This window comes from Condylostylus longicornis, unplaced genomic scaffold (assembly GCF_029603195.1).
Source record: "Condylostylus longicornis isolate FDR11 unplaced genomic scaffold, ASM2960319v2 ptg000010l, whole genome shotgun sequence".
NCBI lineage: Eukaryota > Metazoa > Arthropoda > Insecta > Diptera > Dolichopodidae > Condylostylus > Condylostylus longicornis.
This window is the reverse complement of record NW_026577979.1, coordinates 4194634-4221958: the sequence shown is the minus strand read 5'-3', so window position 1 is coordinate 4221958 and position 27325 is coordinate 4194634. Positions and strand designations below refer to the sequence as shown.

General features: G+C 24.2%; 1 protein-coding gene across 2 annotated transcripts in view; it reads right to left on the bottom strand.

The window, feature by feature from the left end:
• LOC129618745 (probable serine/threonine-protein kinase MARK-A) overlaps positions 1 to 26598 on the bottom strand; it is a 39744-nt gene extending 13146 nt beyond the window's left edge. For both annotated transcript variants that reach the window (XM_055533708.1, XM_055533709.1), the window contains exon 1: positions 26576 to 26598. The gene's annotated coding sequence lies outside the window, so the exon portion shown is untranslated. The remainder of the gene's footprint in view (positions 1 to 26575) is intronic.
• Positions 26599 to 27325: the final 727 nt, after the last annotated feature.

The window sequence follows — 27325 nt, the reverse complement described above, 5'->3', positions numbered from 1 at the left end:
TAGCAAAAAAACAAATATGTGTAAGAAAACCAAAGACGAAGGAAAAGTTCATAATTTCAAATTCGTTTACAAAAAAAAAAAAAAAATAAAAAAATAAAAAACTTTGCCGACCGTCTCTTCATAAAAGAGAAATTTATTACTTTGAAAAAAAAATTTTTTTTTCCTAAACACAAAAACAAAAATTAAATTTAAGAATATTTTTATTCGATTTGTTGTTGTTGTTATTGTTATTTTTGGTTGTTGTTCACTCGTTATTCGTTCCAAAAATAATTTTCATCTCTAAATACTTTGTAACAACTTTTTGGTTTTTCATTTTTTTTTTGTTTTCATTTTCATTTTCTTTTGTGCTTTCAAATGTGTTGGGATTTGTTTTTATTGTTATTTTTTTTTGTTTTTAGTTTTTTTTTCTCTTTTTCTATATTTTATTTTTCCTTTATTTCCTCTTGTCTTTAACGCCTAAAAATTTAATAAAAGAAAAAGAAAAAAGGAGGGCATAGAAGAATCCTTATAAAATATTAATGTTAAAAAGAAGCCCAAAACAAAATTACTGGAGAAATGAAATTATAAAAGTAAATACTGAGGAGAGATGGGTAAATATTAAGTAAAAGTCACACACTCGCGTATTCGTGTGTATCTTCAACATATTATACGGAAGTGTAATGTATGTATGTGCTTATATGACAAAGAAATTCATAAAACAATAAAATCAAGTAATGGCACAAAAAAAAAAGGTGGAGAAATAACTTTTGTTATCATCGGTGTTTTGACTGCATTCTTTAGAATTTAAATGCTTGAAAATAAATTATGACAAATATGCTTTACATATAAGAACATACATATGTACAATGTATTTAAAATAAATTTGTACACGTATTTTCTTATTATATTTGAAGAATTTTTAAACAAATCAACTGAGTATTTAAAATTTATAAATAAAATCCTTAAAAATAATTAATGTCAAAACTCTCTCTTTTACAAGTATTTTAATAAAATAAGATTTGAGTAAGTTTGTTTGAAATGATGACGTCTTGATTTTTATAGTGTACCTCTGGATAAATTGGAAAAACTGTCTTTATTTCTCTCCCGTTTCAAATTTCTCTCTCATATTTAGGTTTAATTTTGTTACTCTATAAGTACATAAATTCACATTTTGAAGTCGAATCTGAAGTTTAATTAAGAGTCGATTTTACATTTTCCACCATTTCCTCATGAAATAAATTAATGAAATTTTTACGAATTAGTATGAATTTGTTTGCTGAACGTGACTACGAGAGGCATCCAATTAACAGAAATGTACTGTTGGACTATCACCACCCCGTGACCTCCAGGTCGTGATTAAGCTTAAGATTACTGGTCGCTTAAGCCAGCCGATCCTTTTGAGGAATCTATCGGAATCAGTGAAAATAGAACGTTACTGTTTTTATTAGAATTAGCAAGAACAGTGGGGGAAAAACACAAATATTTTTATCTCTATTGACTATATTTATTATAGTCATATGCAGCTTTTGTTCTTAAATTTATTGAAATTTGTATACATGTTATTCAGAAAATATATGTACAATCAGTTATTGTCTCACCATGGCAAACTTTTCGATAAAAAATATGAGGGCTATAACGAGTACAAAATGTTTGTTTTACAAACAATTTCAATTTTAACCCTTTAATATTACGCCTACCATCGCTGTATTTGTACTGAGTGAAACCTTTCTGCTAGATTTTGGCCTTTCATATTGAAATATTATTATATTTATATAGTTGTTTCAAATATTCATTTCTCTTTCTCACAAATGCAGTCTATAATCTATCCTTATATTTAATTATGGAAAATTTTCCTTAATAAATTAAAAATAAAACAAAAATACATTAATTAATTGGGATGTTGAAAATATTTGGCAAGCAACCGAATTTTTGTTTTATTTTTGAATTAATTTGAATTTTTATTGTATTTATTCCTTTTTTTTTCTAAAGCCAACAATTTATCATCAATGCAATCAACAATAATTAAAAATTTATTGTAAAATTTTTTAATATTGCATTTTCTCAATTAAGTATATTTTATCGTAATTTAATTTTAAATCCCCGTATTCCTTATTTATTTAAAATGAACTCAAAAATTTTTTATAAAAAATATCTAGAATCATAAAATAAGCCAAATTTTTTCAATAAAATGCCCTTATAACTCTCAAAATAATGATAATTATTATGACGTAATAAATGTACTAATTTTTGAACTACTTTTTAAAAACGTAAATAAATTGAAATTGGCTAACATTCAAAAAAAAAAAAATGGAAGAGTAATGGGAAAAAAATTAATGTAACTAATCTTTAAGAAAAGAAAAAAATGTACTTTAAATTCAAAATGTTCTTATTTAATTGTAATAAAAGACTTAAGTAGAACATAAATTTCAAGAATTTGGCAACATTTTCTATACTGTTTAATTTTTTTTTATTTTTAATACAATATTAAAATATCGAAGAAATGAAAAGTGTAGTAAAAAGATGATAAAACGATACAAAAAATGAAATAAAAAATATACAAAATAGCAAAATAAAAAAGAAAATATATTTGAAATACAAAATGAATAAAAGAATTTATATAATAAAAATAAAAGAAAGAGCAGGAAATAATATTCAATAAAAAGGAAAAAAAATAAGCAAAAATGCTGTAAGAACTTTAATAACATATAAAAATTTTATTACCAATTTCATTTCACTTGGTTTACATAGTAAAGCCATACATAATCGAATCCATGTTACTATGTAAGTGTGTTACATGTACATATACATATCGATGGCCCTTAGAAGAATATTACTAATTTATCTGTTCAATTGATGAATTTTGAGAATTTTGTTGAAATTCAAGTTTACAATTTTAAATATGTGTTCTATAGCGAGCTTTGCATAAAAACTGTGACATGAAGAGCACAAATTACTGAGCGAAATTTTAGAAATTACATGAACGCATAACTTGCAGCTGGCTATATACTATTTCACAAATATTTCCTCTTTTTGATTTTACATAACTAAATAACATGAAAAAATTTTCTACGTTAAGTGCAATAAATCAAAAATTATTCTAAAATAAATTAACAATTTTCTCAAATTAATGAGAATATTTAGAAAAATTATATAAGTTTTATGTATAATATTCACTTAATTTTTAATTAAGCATTAAGAAAACGTAAATTGAATTCGAATTTCAAAATTTTTTAAAGCAGCAACAACTATTTACCATGAGAGCCTTATTCGTGAATATACAGAAAGAAATTCGGAAAAGTATGCAGCAATACATACCATTAGTTAGAGAATCAAAAATTGGTAAAACTTTTGCTTCGGGTGCTTAGTATCTTGCTTTCATTATCCGGTCTAAGAAAAACAGAAAGGCTTCGAAGAAAAGATAGAATTTTGATAAAATTCTTTAAGACCTTTAATGTTTTCGTATACATTATATTTTCGGATTGACAAGCATTACAAATTTGTATAACCGTATTTATTTTGCAATATAGTTAGTTGATTGCATATGGCAAAACCCCCTTGTACTTATGTTAGGATATTCAGGAATTACTTCATTCAAGAATAATGGTAAATAGAAATACAATCCATAAATATAATAAATGATCATAATTACTTTAAAAATGGGTCCACAAAATGATACCTCAATAACTCATTCTAAGATAACACAAATATGTAATTTTTAACACGTAACAGAATTCAAATCTCGCAGAATGTTAGTAAAAATTATTCGACAGTTGAAGTTTATTATAAAAACTATGTTATGATAGTTTCACTTGTAACCATCGACATTTGGATCAAAGTATAAATTTATATTTGTTTATTTTTTTGTATTTTTATAACATTTCCTTTTTTGTTTTTATTTTTTGTTCTACTTATCACAATATTTTTTGTTATAAATATTTTCTTTCATTTATACCACACTACTTGGGTCTTTGCTTTTTTCCCCTAAATATTTTATCATCATCAATCAAATGGTACGAATTCTTGTTATTTATTTTGTTTTGGTATTGATTCCAAAAAGAAAGAAAGAGGCAAAAAATTAAAAAATTCAAATCTTCGTACATATTTCTTTTCTCAAGATTATTATTATATCGTAATTTTTAGATCAATAAATTTATTCGGTTTAAAAAAAAAATAAAAAATTTTTTTGTTTTTTAATATTTTCACAGTTTAATATGCTGTTTTTCTCATCTTCTTTCATTTTCCAAAAAAAAAAAAATTGAGAAAAAATAAAACCACATTATTTTGTAAATTTTTTTTTTCTTTATCCTACAAATGAATCTAGGATATGAGGATGAAGCAGAAAAAACAACAACCGAATCAAATCAATACCAAAATATTATTTTGTTAAAATTTTAGGAATGTGTAAATTTGTAACTGAAACTGAGTAATTCTTACACATTGAAATCAATGGTAAAGAAAAAAAAAATAAATTTTTTTTTTTATTTTTATAGCATAAAATTAAGGGAAAATGAAAGGGACAACAAAAATATTAGAGCATAAAATTTCATTAATAAAACATTATTTTAACTTTCCTTTGCTCTACAACGTTTTTTTGTTCATATACGAACTGTATACCAAGTTTTGTAAGTTTATTTTATTGCCGAAAACTACAAAATTATACGCACTTGATCAGAATATTTCCGTAATATCCAAAAAAGGACATTAAATTTTTCTTTGTAATCAAAACAATTTTTTCTTTTATTGAAAAAAGAATTATTTTTCATTAGAGTACCCGTCGGATCCGATTTGTCAGTTTTGTTTTTTCGCAATCAATGTAATTTGCAAAAATTAGCAATGTAATGCAAGATTAAAGTTCGAATAAATTTGAAGTTTGATTGAATAAACGATTGTTGTTTCTATAATTTCAGTCCATTTTCTAGGCCAGTGCAAAATGCCTAGTCTGCGAATATCCAATAAATAATGATTCTTTATATAAGCAAATATAAGGAGAATAATTATTTTCATATGGCAGTTTCATAATGTGAAAACAAAATCTAACAACACTATGTATTAAGTATTAATATTGAGATTTTGTTCTCAAAATTTTATCGTATATGGGAAAATTAAAATAAAAAAAATAAAAAGAGAACCCAGTATTAAGAAATTGGTATTACAATTTCACTAAAGAACTGCAGAACCGCAACTAAACTATGAATTTAAATCTATTTCGGCTCAATATTTTTAAGAACGTCATATACTTATTTAGTGTCACATCAAAACAAAAATAATTCAATGTGCTACCATTTTGGAATATCTAAAAATTTTAATGTTTTTTACTCATACATTACTGTTGATTTGCAAATTAAAATTACTAGAAATTTTTCTTCTCTTACTAATTTTTTAAGTGTTACCGTTTTATGACAAAAGCTAGGTTTTACTAATCAAATCAGGAAAGCAACTGAAAGCCAAGTATTTATACAATTTAACAGCTCATATAACATTTTTGTGTTTGGATAAATGAATAGTGCAGAAAATCTCTATTCAAATTGCAATTGCAATTTACCATTATCGATTTTTGCCCAACGTTTTAAAGTCGTTTCTCGCTATAAAGTGCCATTAACTTTCTACTAATTTTAGAGAAACAAAACAAAAAAAAAATCATTTCGTATTTAATTTTTGTATTTATTTACTTTTATTTAACTTTTATTTTTTTTTTGTATTGTTCAAATTTCTCCTCTAAAAACAAAGAATAAGTTCATTTTTATTTATACCTTTTGGGTAAATATTACCTTTATTTTCGAAAAATAATACAAAACAATAATAATAATAATGAAAAAAAAAGTTACCTGAATTGTACCAGATTATTACAACAATTTTTTTTTTGTTTGCCAGTTTCAATTCTGAAATGTTAATAACAATGCAAGTATACCTATGTATAAATATGAAGGCTAAAATAAACCACCTGTCGACCTCTATAATATTTTAAGATGAAAAAAGTTAGTATAGGTTAAAATTGTTTAGTTATTTATACACACACATATTGTTATATAGTTCCAAAATCGTACCTGACTTAAACAAAATATTCAACTAAATATACACACAACAACACTGCACATTTACGAGTACGTTCGGAATGTATATATATAAGAGCATATAAGTAATATAAACAAAAAGGTTAAAACATAGTAGGTAAATATTAAGTTAAAATCCGTTTTACACATCCTTGAAGCACGTGTGTTAATTGTAGGGACACAAAATAAATTTTTATTTTATTTCTTGTATACAATTTATAACGTGTTTTAGGTATAACAAAGAATAGCATAGGCGATATACTAAAACTAGGTAACAATAAACTAGTGTGTATGTGAATAAAAATAAAAGGATAAAATTCCTTATAAAAATTCTCTTATAGTGAAAAAAACAACAACAACAAATTAATAAAAAATTTCTACTATTTTTATAGTTTAACGTTTACCAAAGGACCTTCTGTCCGTGTCTTTTATATAAATTACGTTTTCCTTTTTTCTTGGTCTTATAAAATTTCAGTTTGAAAACGCAGCTATGGCTATATACACTTTAATGTACGAAAATACCTAAATATGATAACAATAGAAGAAAATATTTTTTATTGTAAAATAAAAGAATAAGTAATACAAAGTACAGTTATACTCGTAAGATTAACCTGAAAATAATTTTAATGTCAAATCTTAAAAAAATATTATACATAATGTATAAGTAAATTAAAATATATTGGGGTCATTCATGCAGTCTTCTTGTACTAAAGGGTCGTATCCTATACTAGAATGTTATATCGATTCCTTTAAATACACTCTTTGTAACTTGTCAGAAGCAATATGTAGACGACTAACTATAAAATATTAAAATTTTTCGGATTATTTCAAAAGAATCAAATACTTTAAAAAGGATATTAACAAAATGCTAAATGATTTTTATGGGTAATAATTTACTGAATTAAATTTTTTGATAAGGGATACTAAACTCGGTATGTATATATATATAAAACTATAAAATGATGATTTAAGTATTAGCAGATTCTACCTTGAATTATTATTACGATTTTCATTTGGAAAAAATGTTATAGAGTATAAATGAGAGACATATGTTTTTTAAAAGTCGTTGAGCTCGATCAATGATTATAAGATTTTATAATATTTTGACATTTTGATTTTAATAATATGTTGAGCTTCAATAAAATTATTATTTTCAATAAAATATATGTAATAAATGTGTATTGAAAGAAGAATTTTTTAAAATGAAGAAAAGCATATTGGCATTTGCTTTTTAAGTTACATTTTAGCACTTTTCCAAAAAAATTTTTGAAAAAAGTGCTTATTAATTTCACTCTGTCCGTCCGTCAGTCCGTGGACACTTTTTTTGTTTACAAAACTTCTACACCTTTGAAGATAGAAAGCTGAAATTTAATACGTACATAGATCTTTACTAGAAACTTATTTCCGTAGAACAAAATTTTTACCTATCTCTCCCCTTCTAGAAGTTATACCCCCCCCCCCCCAAAACCCTAAAAATGGCCTTTTTTTAAATATTTGTTGCAATGAAACCATAAGCATTTTTGAAATTTTGCAAACGCAGAAAGGCAGTGGCTTGCTTCCCCTTGCGCGGTGTACTATAGTTAAACTTTAGAAAAACAAAATGGCCGTTCAAAATTACCGTTATCTAAAGTCCTTTTTTTCCAAATTTTTGATGTCGTTTTTCTTATAGACCCCAGACTGTAGAAGCTTGAAATTTTAGGAGCTTTTAGACATTAACAAATTGTTCATTTTGTTAGAAGAAAATTTTTTTCCATCTCCACCCCCTCTCAAGTTATCACCTCTTGAAATTCGTAAAATTTGAATTTATGACACCTTATATTTCCGAAACCGCAAGCTTTTTCAAATTTTTATAAACGCAAAGAGCTAACGGTAAATTCCGTGAAATTAAAAAATATAATTATTTTTCTTAACTCACACAATTAACCCTTAAAATCGAGCATTATGTTAACCCCTTTTTATATTAAATTTTGCTTTATTTCAAAGACTGCATATATGCGTCATCCTAAATATATGCAATCCTAGAAATAGTTTTGTATATGAATGAAAACAATTTTAATAGTGTGATAGGTATACATAGACTGTATTTAAGAGCAGAATTTTCACTTGTTGAAGGGAAAAGTGCTACAATACGAACCATTGGTTTGACCCAACTTTATTAATTGTTTTTTTTAAGAAGTTGGTGCGAATATTATTGTACTAAGAAAAATTATGTGACAATTTGGAAAAATTTAATTTGAAAGGATTTTAAAATGAAAGTGTAGGTAACTAGCAATTGTAAGTTCTATATCTAATTTTATTTGTATTTACAGTTGTTCCTCGATATGCGATGGCGAAATTTTTGTTCCTCGTTCCGTTCTTAATTTTCATTATATAGAAACATTTATGTATAACTCTTTCCTCATTTTTGTAGTAAAAAAATATTTTTTTTCTATATAAGTACCTATGAGTTTCCTGTATACGCTGTTGTGATTTTACGTCGTGATTAGTTAAAACAACGTTTATCGAGGTATTACTGTATTTCTGCGTTGAGCCACAAAGAATTTATAATATAAATTGTCTCTATTACAGTTAACGTACAAATTATGGACACAACTATATACTGTTAAATTTTGATTTAATTTGTTTTAGTAAGTCAGATTTCTTGCATATAGATATATGTATGTAAATCATAATTATTATCTCGAATTGAAAATTAACCTGTTATTAAAATTAAGTTACCCGCAAAAAATTAAAAAAGGAAAAATATGTCAAAATTTAAATTAGTATTCCTACAAAATTTCTTCGAATACTTAAGGTATATAAGCTGTTAAGGTAATAGTACTTCAGTTTTCTGTTAACACCATTTTCATGTAAGTCTAGTAGTGAAATTTAATTAAGAATAGGTTAAATTATGAATAGGGAACAGTAACTGACAGTTAATGAAGTAAGTAAATAATACCAAATTATTTGTTTCTCAGAATTGTGAATCGAATAATCGTTTTCATTGTGCAAGATTAAACAGAAGATTTTTCAACTTTAAAAGAAAATTTGTTAAACGATTCTCTTTCTCAAATAATTTTCATTTCTTCTTTGTAATCAACTCCCTTCTAAACAAATATAATTATAAAATTTTTTGTTTCATTAACACGAGAAATTTTTTCTCAGTGTACAAATGATTTATTTACCTTAATAACAAAAAAAAAAAAATAAAAGAAAATTTAAAATTGAATTAAATTTGATTTTAACTTCAATTTTTATACTTTTCAAAAACTTTTAAAAAACATTTTCAATTTCAAGAACATTTTGAAATTTTAATACTTTTTTTTTCCCTACTCTTACAATAAATTTCTAATATAAACCACATAAGATCAATATAAGAAGTAATCACAATAAAAAATTAATTAGAAAAAAAAAAACAAAGCAAAAAATAAAGTTAAATCCTATTCTGTGTTGTAATTTAAAAACTTTTCTTAAAAATGAAAGTTAATGAAAAAAAAAATTGACATATCTTAAAGTTTTCCTTTTTTTGATATTTCAATTCAATTTTCATGATGATTTTCATTTTATCCATGTATTTTACAAGATATCCCACTCTCCATTTCTCTCTTCCTGCGTCTTTATACTCTATATATACTTTTACGATTGAAATAATTTAAACTTTGAAGGAAGAAAGTGATTTGAAGAATTGGTACTTTTTTTTTGGAAAAATACCAAAAGAAAAACAAGTAAAGAAGGAAAAGCACAAAATTAATACATCAATTCTTAATTTCTCCCCTTCTCTCTTTCTCTCTCTTTGTAATTGTATATAAGTTAACTGTGAATTTGGATTCTCCATTAAATTTTAATAGAAAAAAAAAAGAATAAACAAAAGCAGAAACAAGCAACTTATACAAGAGAATTTTGTTCCAAAAAATAACATTGTATAAGAGCGCAAAAAAATATTTTTTTTTAGCTAAATTGAAAATTTAAGTTAAAAAAAAAAGAGAGCAAAGAGGCGAAAAAATGAAAAACAAAAAAATTATGGGAGTTACCGAAAATCATGTTAAACAAAAGCTTTCATCTATATTAATTAAAAGTTACAGATTAATGGAATGTCGGAATGATTTTGAATTTTTTTCTTTTTTACAATTTTCAGTTTTTTGACTATACTACGAGTATTATTAGCTTAGGTTATAACTTATGTTAGGCACATAACTTACAAAATTTATATAGAACAAAAAAATTCAATATCATTTTATGGTTTGCTTATGGTATGCTTTTTACTTGTTTTCATTCTAGTTAGAAGAGCAAAAAAAAAACAAGTAAGTAAATTAAGAAATTTTTTAAACTGACTTAGCAAAAATTTTATGATGAATTTATTAAGTTTTTTTCTGAAAAAATAAATTTAGAAACCGGCAGAAGGAAAAAAAGAAGAAGAACTGAGGACTTCCAAATTTACGCTTTTTTTTTTGTTCTGATTAGTTTCTGTGAAATATCCGCATCATATAATTGAAAAATGGTGTTTATGAGCGCGGGTTTTTTTATTTCCTTAACAATTATTTAAAAGTTTTGCGATTACTTTATATTTTGTAATAAAAAATACAAAAGAAAACTATTTTCATAGCGGTTAAGCAATTATTTATAATTAAATAAGAGCAGGCCCGGTTCTGACTTGTTTGAAGCCTTATGCGGTTTCCAAAATGTGCGGCCTTCTCCCATCTGCTTTCAAAGTAATGAACAGTATGCAAATAAACATTGCACATTCAGAATAACAAATTACTTCCTTATAGCCTTGGCATGCTGAGTGCAAGATTAATCATAGAATTAAAGTTCAGCTTTTTGTTTTTGGCTATTTTTTGTTTTTAACAGCGGTTCGATTTTCCGCCGCCCTTTGTAAATGATACATTGTACGTGTCGTGATCCGGGACTGAATAAGAGTCTAAAAATAAGTCGGATGTAATTTTTAAAAATCATTTTTAATCTTGCATTTCTTTTGCAAAGAACGAATAAGCTTAACCCAATTTGATTTAAAATATTACTTTTTTAATGAAATCTTTTGGAATCTATAAAAGCTAAGAAAAAATAATGAAATTCAAATTCAAAAATTGTAAAAAATATTTAATTACTTGAGTATTATGATTTCTTATTATAGTTGTAGGTTCCGATATCACAGAGGATTTTTGCAAGAGTTTGCGGAATTATTTTTTAACAGCTTCACTGCATCATTGCATACTTTCTTATTATATCAAAACAATTCGCCATTTTAGAAATTTTTGATATTGAAGCTTTGAGTCTATTTACCGTTGAACATAATATTATTGCAATTTCTTATTAGAAATTTAGAACTGCAAAACACTTATGATCTGAAATTCATTTGAGGCTGTATTTTTAATTTTCTTTAATCTGATATTAGAAATTCATACTTATATGTCTGTGTTTAATTGAATTTGACTAAGTATCGTATAAATTAATTTTAGAGGCCGTGTTCGAATATTCATTTAATTGTTTTGTTTTCAATATTATACTTTAAACTTTATTTACTTAATCCCCAATTCCTTATTCACACTCATTCATCTAAATTAAAAATTATTCACACTCATTATTGTTTAAAATTAAAAAACGATTTCTTTGAATTTTTTGTATTTTTTATTATAATTTCGAAATTAAAAATATTGTTGTCTTTATACAAGAGACATATTTTTATTTTAAATAGCATAGTTGGAGACACAAATTGCTCTAGATGATAAATTATAAAGTACTTTATACTTACACTCACACATTTTTGTACTTCAAATACGAATAATGAGCAACAAACACTTATTTTTAACTTATGTTTCCTTTCTCTCTCTCTCTCTCTCTCTGTTGTATTTTTTGTTTTGAAACATCTGATTTAAAAATCTGATTTATATTGCAATATTTTCAATTACTTTAATAAATAAAACATAAAGCATAAAATAAGTATAAGAATGTATAATTTCGAAATAATATTATGATAATTTATGTCTTAAATATGTGGGCCAATTGTATGCTAAATGTAACTCTGTAGGTTTGTACGTACACTTACGTATACAAAAATATTATGCTTATGCGAGTACAATAAAAACAGAAGAATTTTTTAGCATATTTTTTTGTTTAAAGTACTTAGACGTGTAACTCTACCGTATATTGTAATTAATTAAATACTGTACATACATTTATATACAATATATTATATATTACAAGTATATTATGCAAATTGTAAAAAATACTTAATAAAAAATGAGAATTTTCACCATAATAATGTGACAATTAATTATGCAAAAGTATCATTTAATTTGTATTATGTACATGGATGTGTGTGTTTGCGTGCATATGTTCGTATTGTATGAGAAAACGTAAAAGCACGTATATAATTTACGAAGAAGAACGTGTTGCATATTTTATATGAACATTTTTTGTTTTCTGTTGTTTTTTTTGCTTTTTTACCGTTTGGCACTTTTACAAACCGGAAATTCTAAATGCGATGCAAATGAATGGTTTTTTATATATGTATGTATATGTACATATGTTATTGTTTTATGTAGAAATTTTTATTAAATTTTATGACAAAAACTATTTAATACTGTTTTAATTTAAAACTTTTACATTATTTTAATTTAAAAATTTAATTTATAGTCGGTGCAAGTCTGATGTAAAACAATTTTCAATTAAATTATTATTGCCATTATTTTACTAATTTCAGTTAATAATTGCATGCTTTTAGGCTGAAAGTGAAAAAATGAAAAGAAGCTTTAATAATGTAGAGTGATAGTAGAATTCGATGAGTTAATAATCAGGTAATAAGGTGAGTTAAAATAAATAAAATTGTATTTAGCGCCTCGTTTTCTGAAATATAATGTTAATGGTTCCTCTAATTTTTCTTCTCATCCCAAAATTACGTTAAAGTTAAGCTGCAAAAAGCATTCTATTTTTTTCCGGAGTTTTTGCTGGCACCGCTGCTTTAGTAGTTCTATTGCAGGACAGTTTGAACTAATAAAATCTTAAATCAAACACAAATTCAACCCCTATTTTGTTAAAGGAACTCAACTTGTAATTGTAATAACTTGTATGAGAAGCTTAAGCCTATAACTTGTTTAATGAAAAGCAAGTCTATGTATTACAAAATAATAGTTTGATCTAGGTTTACCAAAAATCTGTTAGTCGGAATCACTATCTTATTTTTCGCATTTTACTATTGTAAACTGTGGAAATGATTGATTCTACCTAATATCTATATTGATTCCGTGGCTGTGTTTGATTCTGTATTTTATTAAACCATCTCTTTTCAATAAAAATAAGATTGATCCTTCTTTTTTGATTAGGTTAATATAAATTTCATTAATTTTAAATTGAAAAGAAAAAAAAGAAATAAATAACAAAATCAATTGACATTTTTAAATTCTTGACTTTGGTCAATTGAATTTTATCAATTATGCAAGTCAAATTTTTTGTTTTGGGGTTTAAGAATGATGATGAATTGCTGACCTTTATTAATTTTTGAATCCTTTTTAATATGTACACGTACATATATATATGTATGTATATAAATTTATATTAATGGTAATAAATTTTGTGTTTCTTCTCTCCTCATCAAAAATGTCTGTAAATCATTTTTTTTTTTACAATTTTGTTGTTGCTTCTTTTTTTTAATGCCATTTAAATACTAACAATTTTTTTTTTCTCTTCCTTTTTTGTTTTTTTTGAATGCATACTTTTAACTATTATTTTTTATTTGAAAGATCCTTTTAATGCCTATTAATAAGGATTCTTTTTTAACATTCTTATATTAAAAAAAAAAAATGCGTAAATATTTTTTATATTTTGATCTTTGAATTTTTCATTTTTGGTCACTTTTAATATTATTTTTAATAATGAAACAAAAAAAAAAACAAAAAATAGCTAGTCTTAGTTCATGGAAAGGAAGCAAAAACCAGAAGAAATAGCACGAAAAATTTGGAATACCAGAATAGAATCTAGGATATTATTTACAAGAAAACAAAAACAGCTAAAAAAATTGTTTTTTTGCTCTCTCTTCTTTTACTCCGTTGTGCTTTTACAGATTTATCTAGTTATCAAAAAAAAAAAAATAATAGAAAATTTTATTTTATTTTTTTTTGCCCTAAAAAAAGCAGTTAGTGTTGAACATCCTTACAATTTTAAGGGTATAAAATTAAAAAGAAAACAATTTTGAATAAATTATAATGTCACGATGAATTTAATTTTTGTTAATAACTTTTCTTTTCCATTAAACGTCAACGGGGGTCGCCCCTGTATCCAAAAAAAGAAAAAAAAGTAAAAAAGAAAATAAAAACAATTTTTTTTTTAAAAAAGCCCTAAAGTAAAAGAAAACAAAACAAAGAAAAGTTTTTGGTAAAAGAAAAAAATTTTTTATACAATAAAAAAAAAAATCATTTCCTTTCTCTACATTTTCAGATACCTCACTTTTTTTCTGCCTTACTCTCCCTCTCTCTCTCTCTCTCTCTCTCTCTATCTCTCTCTCTCTCCCTTTGCCACTATTTTCACTTTTAAATGAGAATTTTTTGTCCATAGTGTTACCGATTGGCCTGCTAAATTTGATTAGTCAAAATTGAAATTTGCTATTCAGTCATCTCAAAGTTTTGATGTTATTTTGGTTTTACACACTGTTTTGAATAAAGTCGAAAGATTAAGAATAAAGAATGAAGAAAGCCTAGAGTTTTAAAATGCAATACTGCTTATAATCAAATGCAATTTAGAAATACTTAGAAATATTTAACTGTAGCCAGTTTAAATGTTTATTCTCGAATTTCAGAAAACAATTTGCAATTATTCAGAAAATCGGTGATTACTCATATTCTAACAATTGTTAAATTGAAATTTAGAAGGAAATCAAAAATTAAAGAAAGAATGTTTAAAAGAACCATTAAGAATTTTTTTCAGAAATCAATTTTTTTTCTTAACGTTTTCTGTACTTATTAAACATTGGGAAGCAACTCCAATTTTAAACTCAGTTTTAATTACAATTCGTTACGCCTCCACTTAAAAACATACTTTGGTGCTTATTTATTTTGTATCATTTTGAATTTAGGTTTTTTGTTTTATTGAATCTTACACTACCAGTTAACATTTTCAATCATAATTTTCGTTTTTTAGTAACAAAATATTGTTTATAACAGTTCTCCTGCGGCCTAGTTTTCTGAGCCATAAATGCAAAAATTCAAGAGGAAAACATAATAAAAAATAATAAATATAAAAAAAATTTGTATTATTTTTTATTTGCTGCTTTTCAAATCCTTAAAATGACAAAGTCATTAATCATTTTTTTTTCTCTGTTTACTTCTTTGTTCTTTTTATATAAAAGAAATTTAAGAAACGAAAAAAAACATAAAAGCGTAAAAATTCGGGAAAAAATTTCAAAAAGAACAAAAAAAAAACGAGAGAGCATCCTTACCATTCCCCTATACACTCCGCACCTGAAACCATAAAGATCAACAAAATAATAACGAAAAATTCAAGGCAATAAAATAGAAACAAGGATAGAGCAGGAGAAATAAGAAAAACAATAAAAACAACGACAGAAAAAAAAAATCTCAAATTTTCTTACATAATATCCTATTATAATAATATTGTAAAATAGAATACTCAAGCTATTTCTCTTCTTCACTAAACATCATCAAAAAAGCAGGATCAAAAATTCTTTTAACTTTGAAAACTGAAAGTTGGACATTTTTGCTTTTTTCCTATTCAGTTCGTGTAAGTTTTCAATTTTCAATGAATTTATTTTGGCTTAAGAATTTTGAAAAGTTTTGCCTTGGAATTTTTTTTTTCTCTTTGCTTGCTCTATGTATTTATTTCTTTTTTTTTTACGCTTTTGGCTCTACTCGGCATAAGCACCTGTAAAATGAGCTCTTCTTCTTTTTAAGTATAATTTTTTTTTCTCTCTTTTATTTTGTGCTGTCCAAATCATATCACTGGAAGCGAATCAAATCAATTTTCTAGAATAAAGTTTAACATTTTTTTTTCAGTAATAAATTGAATAAAATAATGGTACTTAGTTAAGTAATAATACCGTTTTATAGATTTTAGGTATTCCACGAAGAAATTTTCATATAACCTTGAATATTTATTCCAATTAAGTGGAGATGTAGAGGGATAGGTTGAAAAATATTCTGTAATTTACAATATTTAATTTGGTAATAATTTTTAATTTATAATATTTTTTTTATGCATGGCTAAAATTTAAAAATTGTTACATACTTACAAGAATTTATTTGAAATTTTCATGGCATAAAAAGGAATTTTTTAAAGGCGAAAAAAAAAACTAAATTTAAAGCATTCGCATTAAATTTATTTTTTGGATGTTTAAATTGGATCGATAGACCGATGGAATATGAAAATTGTGTACTTAAATCAAAAATTAATTCAAATGTTTTTCTTTAACGCAGCAATTTCTGTAATTTACGTGAGAACGAAAGAGAGAAATCGAATTCTTGCTGCGGAAAATTATACCTAAGGTCGTTAGAAAGAAAATTTCATAAGCTAAAATCAATGTAGGAAATTTATTCTACCAGTTACATATATTTAACTACCATGTATCATGTAACCAACAAAATGTACAAATTATACACTTTTCAAGAAAGATCGTCTTAACATCTAATAACTTAAGAGATAGGGCAAGACCTAAATATTTTTTTGCCGCCGATACCCATTCTGTAACCTATTGAGCATCATGTCGAGTCTCAGATAGTGGGTAATAATTAATTGTATATTAAAATTCATCTATTACATTCAAAAGTTCAGTTCTTGACTATGACACTTAAACATTTTTGAATTTCATTTTACGTATAGTAGCATCGGAAGTAATTGCGACTATACGTAAAATTTAACAACAATTATATTTGATGAACACAACTAACTCTGTATGGTGGATCCAATACGAGAGTTAATAGTTGTTAGACGTGTACATTTTTTAAAAATCAAATTTAATTTATAATTGCTTTTAAACACCGGATATTAATTTTGTTGTAATAAGTACTATACCTAAATATTAAATGTCATATACAAATTACTTGTATATTTTATAAACGGATCAAGAAAAAATTTGTGGTGTGTACACATTATGGACAAGTGGCTACTTTAAGTTGAATAATTTTCATTACTCTTTGGTGTATTACTTTCAATACTGAATTCCATTTAAAGGAGAAAATTAAACATACCTACTTTATCAATACAAAAAGTATACTTGAGTGTTATATTTAAAATTTTTACTTTTAATTTTAAATTCAAATAAATTTTTAATTATTACTTATGTATTTGAATTTGTTTTCCTAATTTAATTGAAAAGAATGTGTCCAATACTTAATTAGTTAAAATTTTAACTCAGTGTGCCTATATATCGACACTCGGCACATATTTTGGGGTTATATCGAACAAAATTACTTTAGAAATCGCTGTCAATATTAGCAAATTAAAGAAAAAACTCGATAAGATTGAAAAACTGAAGTAAGTTGGTATTTACTCCAAAATGAGTTCAATTAAACCCGTATACAAAGTATGGTGCAGTATCGTTACATTTACAGAGTAATCTATGTGTGACGATGAAAATCTTTTCAATATGCTTAATGATTACTTAAGTATTTTTTTTACTTAAATTTTTAGGCATGATCTGAGGTGTTCCTTCCAAAAGCGGGTTACTGCAAAAAAATTCTCTTAAAATTTCTAACCATAGATGCTTTTAATGCTTGAATTTTATTGGATTCATTGGTTCGCTGGAGCTGAACTATTTTTTCTGTTGATTGTTCATTGGTTCGTCTGAAAAAAGCTGATCGTTTTTTTTTCGTTATAATGCATTTATTACTTTTTTGACAAGAATGATATGTAATTGTAATAGTTCAGTATATGTAAATTTGACGTTTTAAAAAAACCTCCGCGCTAAAGTCAAAGTTGATTTTACTTTTTGAGACAGCGAAAAAAAGCTGTACGAAACATAAAAAGAACGTCCAAAATCCAAATTTGCATGTAAAATACATGCTCGTCGTTTAACTGACGAACCAATGAATCCAGCTTTACTTATATAAACACATTGATTGGCGGATATATTGAATTACAAATATAAATAATAAAATCTAGTGCTTGTTAATCTACAAAATCAAGATTTAAACATATTCTTTAACTTTTAGTTACCAAAAGACCTGTGAATTCTAAGAAATAATTTTATTTTTTTCGAATCTCATTAGATCTGTACAACTAATTGCTCTCATCTTATACAAAAATAATATCTCTAATCTCACTGCAAGTATAAACATAGAAGGGGGATGAGAAATGATAAAATTTAACATTTTGCGGAAAAATTTAATTTTCCACCTAAAAAGAGAAATTTAAAATAAATATAAATGTTAAATACCTATACTTATATATATGCACGCTTAAAAGTACGTATACAATGATTGCTTTTTTTATAGCGTCCAAAATATCAATTACCGGAAAAAATCGTTAAATTCTTTATAAAATGACTAATGGTTTTCAACTGAGGAGCTCAAAAGATTTTTATTTCATCATTAGATTTCGATATTTTTTTCTGTTTTTATCTGTTTTTTTTTTTATTTTATTTTTATGTACGCCTGTTGTTTCCTTTACTTTATTTTTCACAACCTTATTAATGATCTTTTCCTGTGTTACTTTTCATTTTGCTCTCTCTTCAACCTATATTCCATTTCCTCATTCTTCTTTTTGTTTTGTTTTTTTTTTCCTGCTCAGTTATCCTAACATTCTTCATTATCATCATCCTTCTCAACGAAACAACGACCTTCAAAAAGCTTATTTTTTTTTTCTCAAGGAGGTAGAATTATTCCCTATAATTTGTTGTTGTCGTTATGGAACCTGTCTATTTCTATAGTTATTTTGTTATATTCTCAGTATACTTATGGCTATCTCTAAATATTTATTTGTTTATATGCAAGCATTATATTTCGTCCTATAAAAACAATATCAAGAGGAGTGCTAAAAAAGAAGGTATAAAAATAATTCCATAAAAAAATTAATCTCAATTGAAAAATAGAAAATCTTATTATGTACCTATAACAGAATTTTCCGTGTTATATAATACTTTTACAGTAATAAAATAAAGAGAGCAGAAAGAAAGAATTAATGAGAAAAACAAAATAAAACAATATAAAAGAATGTATAATAATATTAAATAAGAAAACTGAAGATATTTTGAGAGCAAAGGACGAAGAGGGATTAAAAATGGAAGTGAAGATTTTGATTTAAATTTCCTCTTAACTATGATTTAATTTGTGAAGATTTTTCTGGGTCTCCTTTATTACTTTTGTTTTTATATAAGTACATTTATTTATAGATTTCGCCAAAATTACTTAAGTATTGTATTTGTTTACAATAAGTCTTGTGTAAGTATACAAGTTCTTATATAGAGAAAAATATAGTGTTACACGATATGGATTACGTCTCTGTGATGTATTTTATAATTAATCAATTCCAGACATACACATTTTCATATGGCGATTTTCAGTGTAACATAGCATTTAAATTTCTTGGCATTATAAATGTTTTAAAGCAGTCTGAACACTCCCGGAAATTTGTCAAATCATTTCCAAATGATGAATTTTCAAACATTTTAATATAAGACCTTACTAGAAATTGTGAAAACTTCCAGATATTTGTATTTATTACAGCAAAATACATCGGAATCTTAGGATCACAATTAACCGACTCAATTCATATGAAACGATTGATAATCAAGTTTTTATTAGAGAATGAAACCTGTCGAAATATTTTATGGTTTTCTATTTGGTAGAAAATTCCGTCAATTACGGTATGCCAAATCTGTCACATCAAAAGTTTATGAAATCTTTAAGTACTAACATGATTTGCAATAAAGATAGAAACGGGTACTGTGTAATTGCAGCAAGTAAGAATAAAATTCGATTTTAATGCTGCAAATTTCTTTTTTATTTGTCATTCTTTCTTATTGCATCTGTTAGTTTTCGATTTAACGACTTTAAATTGAAATGACAGAAAAATATTGTTAATTATAAGTTGGGTGCTCTAGTATGATTATCTTATTATATAAATTATATTATATCATAGATAAATTTTTGATGGGCTAAAATGACTTCTGTCAATACACATATTTATTATGTGTGTTTGCTTACATTTCGCTTCTAATACGGAGAAGCAAATACGGAGATTACTCACATTAATACTCTTGAAATGTGAGGAGTATGAAAAGCAAATCTAATTTACGAATTCACGATATGAAAATGCAGCTCCGTTTATCGTTACTCTTAATATATACCGTATACGTTACGTCATCCATATACCAAAGTAATAAAAATGAAATTATCTACGTTCTCGCAAAATATTTTTGCATTCATAACAATTGAAAAATCTTGTAATATTTTTATTATTTTTCTTATCCATAAGAATTTATAAAATAAAATAAGGCTAAGTTATTCAAATAAATGAAAACAAATAAAAAAAAATGAATGAACTTTTTCTACTTGTTCCTTTTCTTTTTTTTCTTCCTGGCGGGTCTCAGCTTAACTACAACAATATACCAACCTCAATTGGTATGAAGGAGATTTAGAAATCTTTACGTTTTCTTTATAATTTTTTTCTCTTATTATATTTCATTGTTGTTTTCATTTTTGAAAATCGATGTAATTAATAGTCGATAATGATAGGATCGTTGAATTGGGTTTCATTCTTGTTTTTTTTTTTGTTGTTGTATTTGTTTTAATGTTGTATAAAATTCTCGGAAAAGAGATGGAATTTCCTTAAAATATACAAATGATACAATAACAAAACAATGAATTAATGAAATAAAATTTTTAGAAAACAAGCTATACTTAAAGCTACAAAAATATATAGGTTAAGGGAAAAGAAAGGGAGGGGAATCTGTGAAATACATAAATATAAAACTATACTTAGTAAAAAAGAAAAATAAAAGAAAACAAGGGACATAAAAATGGAAAGAAAAAAAGAGAAAGAGAGATGAATATTAAGTAAGTATAGAAAAACAAACGATTATGGTTGACCTCTAATTAAGGCAATAAATTTTAAGACTTTTTAGTTAACTAATTTTTAAGGATATTACTTTTTATATATGTACATATACATAACAATAATATTGGTTTGGTATAATATGTACGTGGTTTGTTTTCTGTGCTTTATTGTTTCGAATAAATAAATGTGACTAAGTATATCTGGTGTAAATATACATATGTCTATATTTACGTACATCGAACCAAGAACCCCAAAATCTAGATATTCCTACAAAACCATTATTATACATAAAACTGCTATGGGTTTATAAATATTCACTAGATGGAAATTGGATAATGTTTTCCAATGTTTTTCAATTGAATTGATTTTTATTTGGTGTTTTTGTTGGGTGTCTTTTTTTTTTTTTTTTTTTTTTTGCTTTCTTATAAATTTACAATTTTATTGATCCAATTTTAGTATTTTTTTTTGGATTTTATCAGATTTTGTGTGGTATGGTAGTGAATGGAAGAGAAATAAAAAAATTTTTATTTGAATTTTGTTTTATTTAGGACCAATATTTTTTGTGGTCAGGCACATTTTTAGGATTCCTTTTGGTCTATATATTCATACATAATTAATTCAAAAATAAAAATTTCTTATTTTGATTTTAGGTTTTAACTTTTCTTATGTACTCGTACTTTACGGTTTAAATTGTATTTTATAACTTTGAATTTGTTTGTTTATTTGTTTGTTTGCTTGTTTATTTGTAAGCATTATTTTGCGTCTCTTTCTCATTTTTTTCATTCTTTAACTTTAAGTAATTAAAATTGAATAAGATTTTCATTTTTCTCTCAACTTGTTTTTTTTTAAGAATTTTTTTTTCTTTAGTGAAATTTTTTGATGCTATTAAATAAATTAAATTTTAATATTAAGAACGAGAAAAAAATTTTGCTTTTAATTTTTTCATTGTATATTTTTTGATTATTTCTTTTTCAATTGAAAATTATTCAGTGAATTAAAATTAATTGTATTTTAATTAGCTAGTATATGATTTAAATTAAATTTTTATGTAGTTAATTAAGTATATCTATATATACTAATAATAAAGTAGATGGGGCTTTGGTTGGCGTATATAAAAATAAAAATAAATCTTAAAGACAATTACGAATTTTAATTGAATAATGTGATTTTATATTATGTAAGAATTGTAAGTACAAAGAGTAGTTACTAATGTAATTAAATGTATACGGTAGCTAAAAATTAATTTATGTAAATTATGATTAATGATAAAATGATAGTAAGTACTTATAAGATGTAATAAAATTTGTAAAAAATTTTTGGAACAAAGTATATAATCAAATAAAAATTTGATTATAGACAACAGAAAATAATAAGTGTATAAGTATTTCAAGAAAAAATACACAAGTAGTTAAGCTTTACACTTATGTAGTTATAAAGACTGTAGTCTTAAAACTTGTCTATATTAAGTTGGATGGGGCGTTATAGCTTATACATATATAAATATTTAAAATACTATGAACTTATAGGATTAATTTTTTTTTTTATTCATATAAGTACTTAAATTAAATTCAGGTACCCATGTCAAGAAACCGAATATAGCATAAAAATTTAAAAAAATTGCTAGCGTTAAATTAGGAAAACAAAGAATGCTTTTACTGTTTGTATTTTAATTTCAATTTTATTTCAAAAAATTAAGGGAATTTTTGCCTACATTACGGTTATACTTAATTCGATGTCTTGCCGGGTCGGCAAATTAACGGTAGGGTCTACTGTTAATTTTTAGTACTACACAGCCCTTTTGTTTTTTATATTTTAGTAATTTGAAAAAAATTGTCAAATTTCTATAACCATTTTGTGAATAAATTATTTAGCATTCTAATACTTAAATAAGTATTAATTAAATCTAATTAAAAATATTTATTAATAAATTACCGTGCTTCTATTGAATTTTTATTTTTTTTAGTTATTTACGTGTCAAGGTGAACATTTTTTTTTTTTGTATTTTTAATTATAAAATATATTTGAAAGGAAAATCAATAAACTATACATATATAAACGCACATTATTTTATTTTTTCATATGAGTATGTTTTAAATTTTTATTTAACAATGTGGGATAATAGGCATAATTTTACATGAAAATCTTAACATAATAGGTGAGTAATGTGAGTTGAAAAATTTTACAGCTTACATTAAAAATTAAAATTGCATGCAATAATTTATTAGAAGGACGATTTCATTTTTTCACTATAGTTTTAAAACAATATTATATTTTAAAAAGTCAATATGCAGGAAAAATTTCCCACAATGTGAATGTTTTTGTGGGAGTCACGCATTTTTATCAAAAAATTACGTGATTATAAGAAAAATTTATAGTTACGTATTTAGTTGCCTATTTATTACAGAAAGGTCGTTTTGTACATTTTGAAGCATTGAAATTTTAAAAAACTAATTTATGCTTAAAATATTTTAATTAAGTATTTTAAAAATCGTGCAAGAAAGCTCAAATTAGATTATGTAAAGTAAGTAATTTTTTAATATAATTTAGCATACACATTATATGTGTTTTTTTGTACAATTTTACGATTCTTTCATAAAATTAAGTTTTAAATAAAATTAAAATCCTTTCATACTCATATTAATAAAATAAGATAATTTTTTTTTCATAAATTTAATTTACTGTTTGTTTAATGTGATTTAAATATGCATGGTTTTGCATTTTAAGCCATAAACTAATTGCATAAGTATGTGCGTTAAATATATATGTACATTCTTCTTATGTATGTGACGAATAAAATTCTATAGAGAAATTATTTGTAATTTATCAATCATTCAAAAATATTTGTTCCTGTTCACAGAAATTATGGATGTAGATTTTATTATGATTATAAGGGAGGTTAAGTCTTAAGATTTGAATTCGATGAATAAAACGTACTTATGTTTTTAAGTATTTAAAATTTACTCGTAAGAATTTAACATTAAGTTTTCTCATTTACTCAACATTATTAAGCAAATTTTAAAATAAACTGTCTAATATTAATAAGCTGACCATTATATATTTTTCTTTTATTTAATTATTTAAAATTATTCATAAATATGTACTTCCATAATAGTTAAATTCTAATATTGAAAATGTTTATAAGTAAATGGGTAGAAATATGTTAGTAAAGAATTAGGGCTACTCTTTCAATACTTGCTAAATTATATAAGTATCGCATGAATTCCAAAGTAAAATTTTCTATTCTGTTTATTACATAAACAGAAAACGAGGGTATATACTCAAATTTAATAAAGAATTCTATTTTATTAAAATATTTCGAAAGTATGTGTTAGTACTTACTTTAATAAAGAAAGTATTTATATTACTTACTTACTTAGTTACTTATATACTTAAGTACTTCTAAGTTATTATAAATTCAGAAATAAGTAACTAACTAACTTGTGAAAAATTAACACTATATTTCCTTAAAGTCAATTATAAAAATGTTCATTAATTTTTTAATTAAAATTTTCATTACATATATTTATTTATTGAGATAATAAGAATTATTAGACTTAAGTAATTACTTATTATTTTGCATATTATAATTAACTTTTCATTAATAATAATGTAAGAAATATGAACTTTTAAGTTAGCAAGTACTTATTTATTCAAAAAATAATTTGTGTAATATTTACATGCGAATGGACATGAGATTTTTTAATGAAATACGGACGGAGTAAGTATTTAATGAACCTTAGGTTATCACATGATAGGCTTATGATAGTACATAATATTACTCTGAAATAGTAGTAGATTTGTCACAGTAAGCAAATTATATACTGGTATTTTATATTGTATGTATTTCACAAATCTTTCCGCATAAGTATATTTATATTATAAAGAATATTATTTGTAAAGAGGCTATAATTAAAATGCTTAATTTGTTTTTTGTTTTATTAAGTAGTTTTAATTAATAATCAAGTAAATATTAGAATTTTTTATGGCTCAAATATTCAAAATTCATAGTGTGCACTTTTTAAAATATAAGTAGTTCTTAATTGTATATTTTAGTTATAAAGATTAATTATAATATTTTATAAAATAATTGCATAATTTTTTTTTTAATTAGTGATTTTATTTAAATGAACATTAAAATTATTCCCACTACATAAGTATGTAGTGGGAATAATTTTATACTGTATTGTAATAACGTGAACTTATGTCATACATTATCGGGTAAGTTACGAAAGAACTATAATTATAACTTGTAAAACGGAATTTACATGATTATTACTCATTTGTTGTATTTATTAATCATACTTATTTGATTCATCAAAATGGCGTGAAAATGCCTTCTTAAGTATAGAATTTGAATAAAAATATTGTACATTTTCAGAGAATGTTTTGCAAAAGTTTTTGCTAATATACCTGGGACCTTATTTATGTAACTAAATTTTCGTATTTTCAGAAATTGGAAGCTATCCTCCAATTTTTCCCGAATACGCAAATTATTTCATGAAAATCGAATTACATGGTAAGGCTCAAGGAAGAAATAATTTCTAAATAAACTAATCAGTACAACTCATATAATTAGTTTTGAACTAACCGCATAAGCAGAAACTCACGGAATTTTTTATATGTAAATTACGCACGTGTCAGTCTATCAAAAGTTAATTTATGAAGTTATTAATTATTATAAAAGCAGAAATGTATACTCAGTTTTAAAAATATACACCAGTTCCAGTTTTAAAAATCATAAATTTATCATTCTAAAATACTTAAGTCCTAAAATAATTTGGAAAAATTTTTTGGAATTCAAAAACTCCGAAAGGCCAATAAATTATGATATTTGAATGAATTACTCATTCATCGTTTCAACAACATAAGCAATACAGACTGTGACACACGTCTGTATAAATTTAAGTTCACTGGGATTGCCAAAAAATAAGTACATGCGTACACTTATTTATAATTTTTAAAATGTACTTTTCATAAACGAATTTAGTAAGTATTTGAGCATACTTAACAAAAATAATTTAACTAAGTACCTAACCTAGATTGCGTTATAACTTTGACTCTTATTTTTGCAATAATTCTTGTTTAACCATATCGAAATTTAATCAGTTTTTCTTTCCGTTTTTAATAAATTTTAACTGTCTTTTTACAAGAGCTCCCTGAGAAGAAACGCAAACAAAAATATCGTAAGTGGTCCTTGTTATTTACAAAATAATAACTACTTAAATAAGTATTACAATATACTTAAATAAAAAATTAAATTTATTAAAATATATTACGGCAGACTAGTCACTCGCCTAAATAACCCAATGACTGTCAAAACTGAAATATGATTTAATTACAATGTTATGCAACAGTTCTACGCTCATATTGGGTGTAAAATAGGAAAAAAAAAATGCAATACTGTAGGTATGTAAATTTTTACGAGATTCAGTGTAAAGGTATGTGAGCAATATGCATACTTATAATTAAGTATATAAGTAAATTAAGCTGCTTATATTGAATATACTATTTTAAGTAATAAGTAATTGTAATAGTTAATTAAATTAATATATTAAAGTAGTACTTACCATTTATTTTTGAAAATAAATTTATTTAAATATATTTATTTTTAAATTTAGTTTCTTTTTTATTTTTCGTATAACTTAATTAAATTTTTATTTTCCCATTTTAATTATATACCGATTTATTTTTGTTCCATTTTGTTTTTTTTTTTATTAATTTATTTACTAAGTTATTAATTACATTATATAAGTATTACACACATTTATATACACCAAAAAATATAAGCATTATAACTTTTATATTTTATTTAAGTATTTATTTATTTTTTTTTTTAGAATTTTAAACCATAATAATAAATAGAAATTTAAATTTTAGAAGCAAAAAAACAATAAAAATAAAAGAAGATTAAAATTTATTTACGTTTTTATTATTTAATTTTGTAATTAATTAATTTAATAAAAATAAGTAATAATTTAAAAAAAAAATAAATCGGTAATCTAATATTAATAATGATAATAAATGAAAGTTGGTTAAGTAATTAAGTAGCTGATAATTTTTTTTTTTTAAATTTCAAATTCAATTATAAAAAATTCAATTTTTTTTTGTTTTATTTTAAATATAGGCACACGAAGCATCTAATATCGGATTTAATAATAATTTATAATTTTTTACAAAATGTTGTTTTAAAGTAACGTAGGTACTTAATTATAATAATGAATTTTTAGTAATAATTATAATTTTTTTTTAATTAATTAATTAGAGAAATTGAAATTTATTTTTAATTATTATTTTTTTTTTTACTATATAAAGCACCA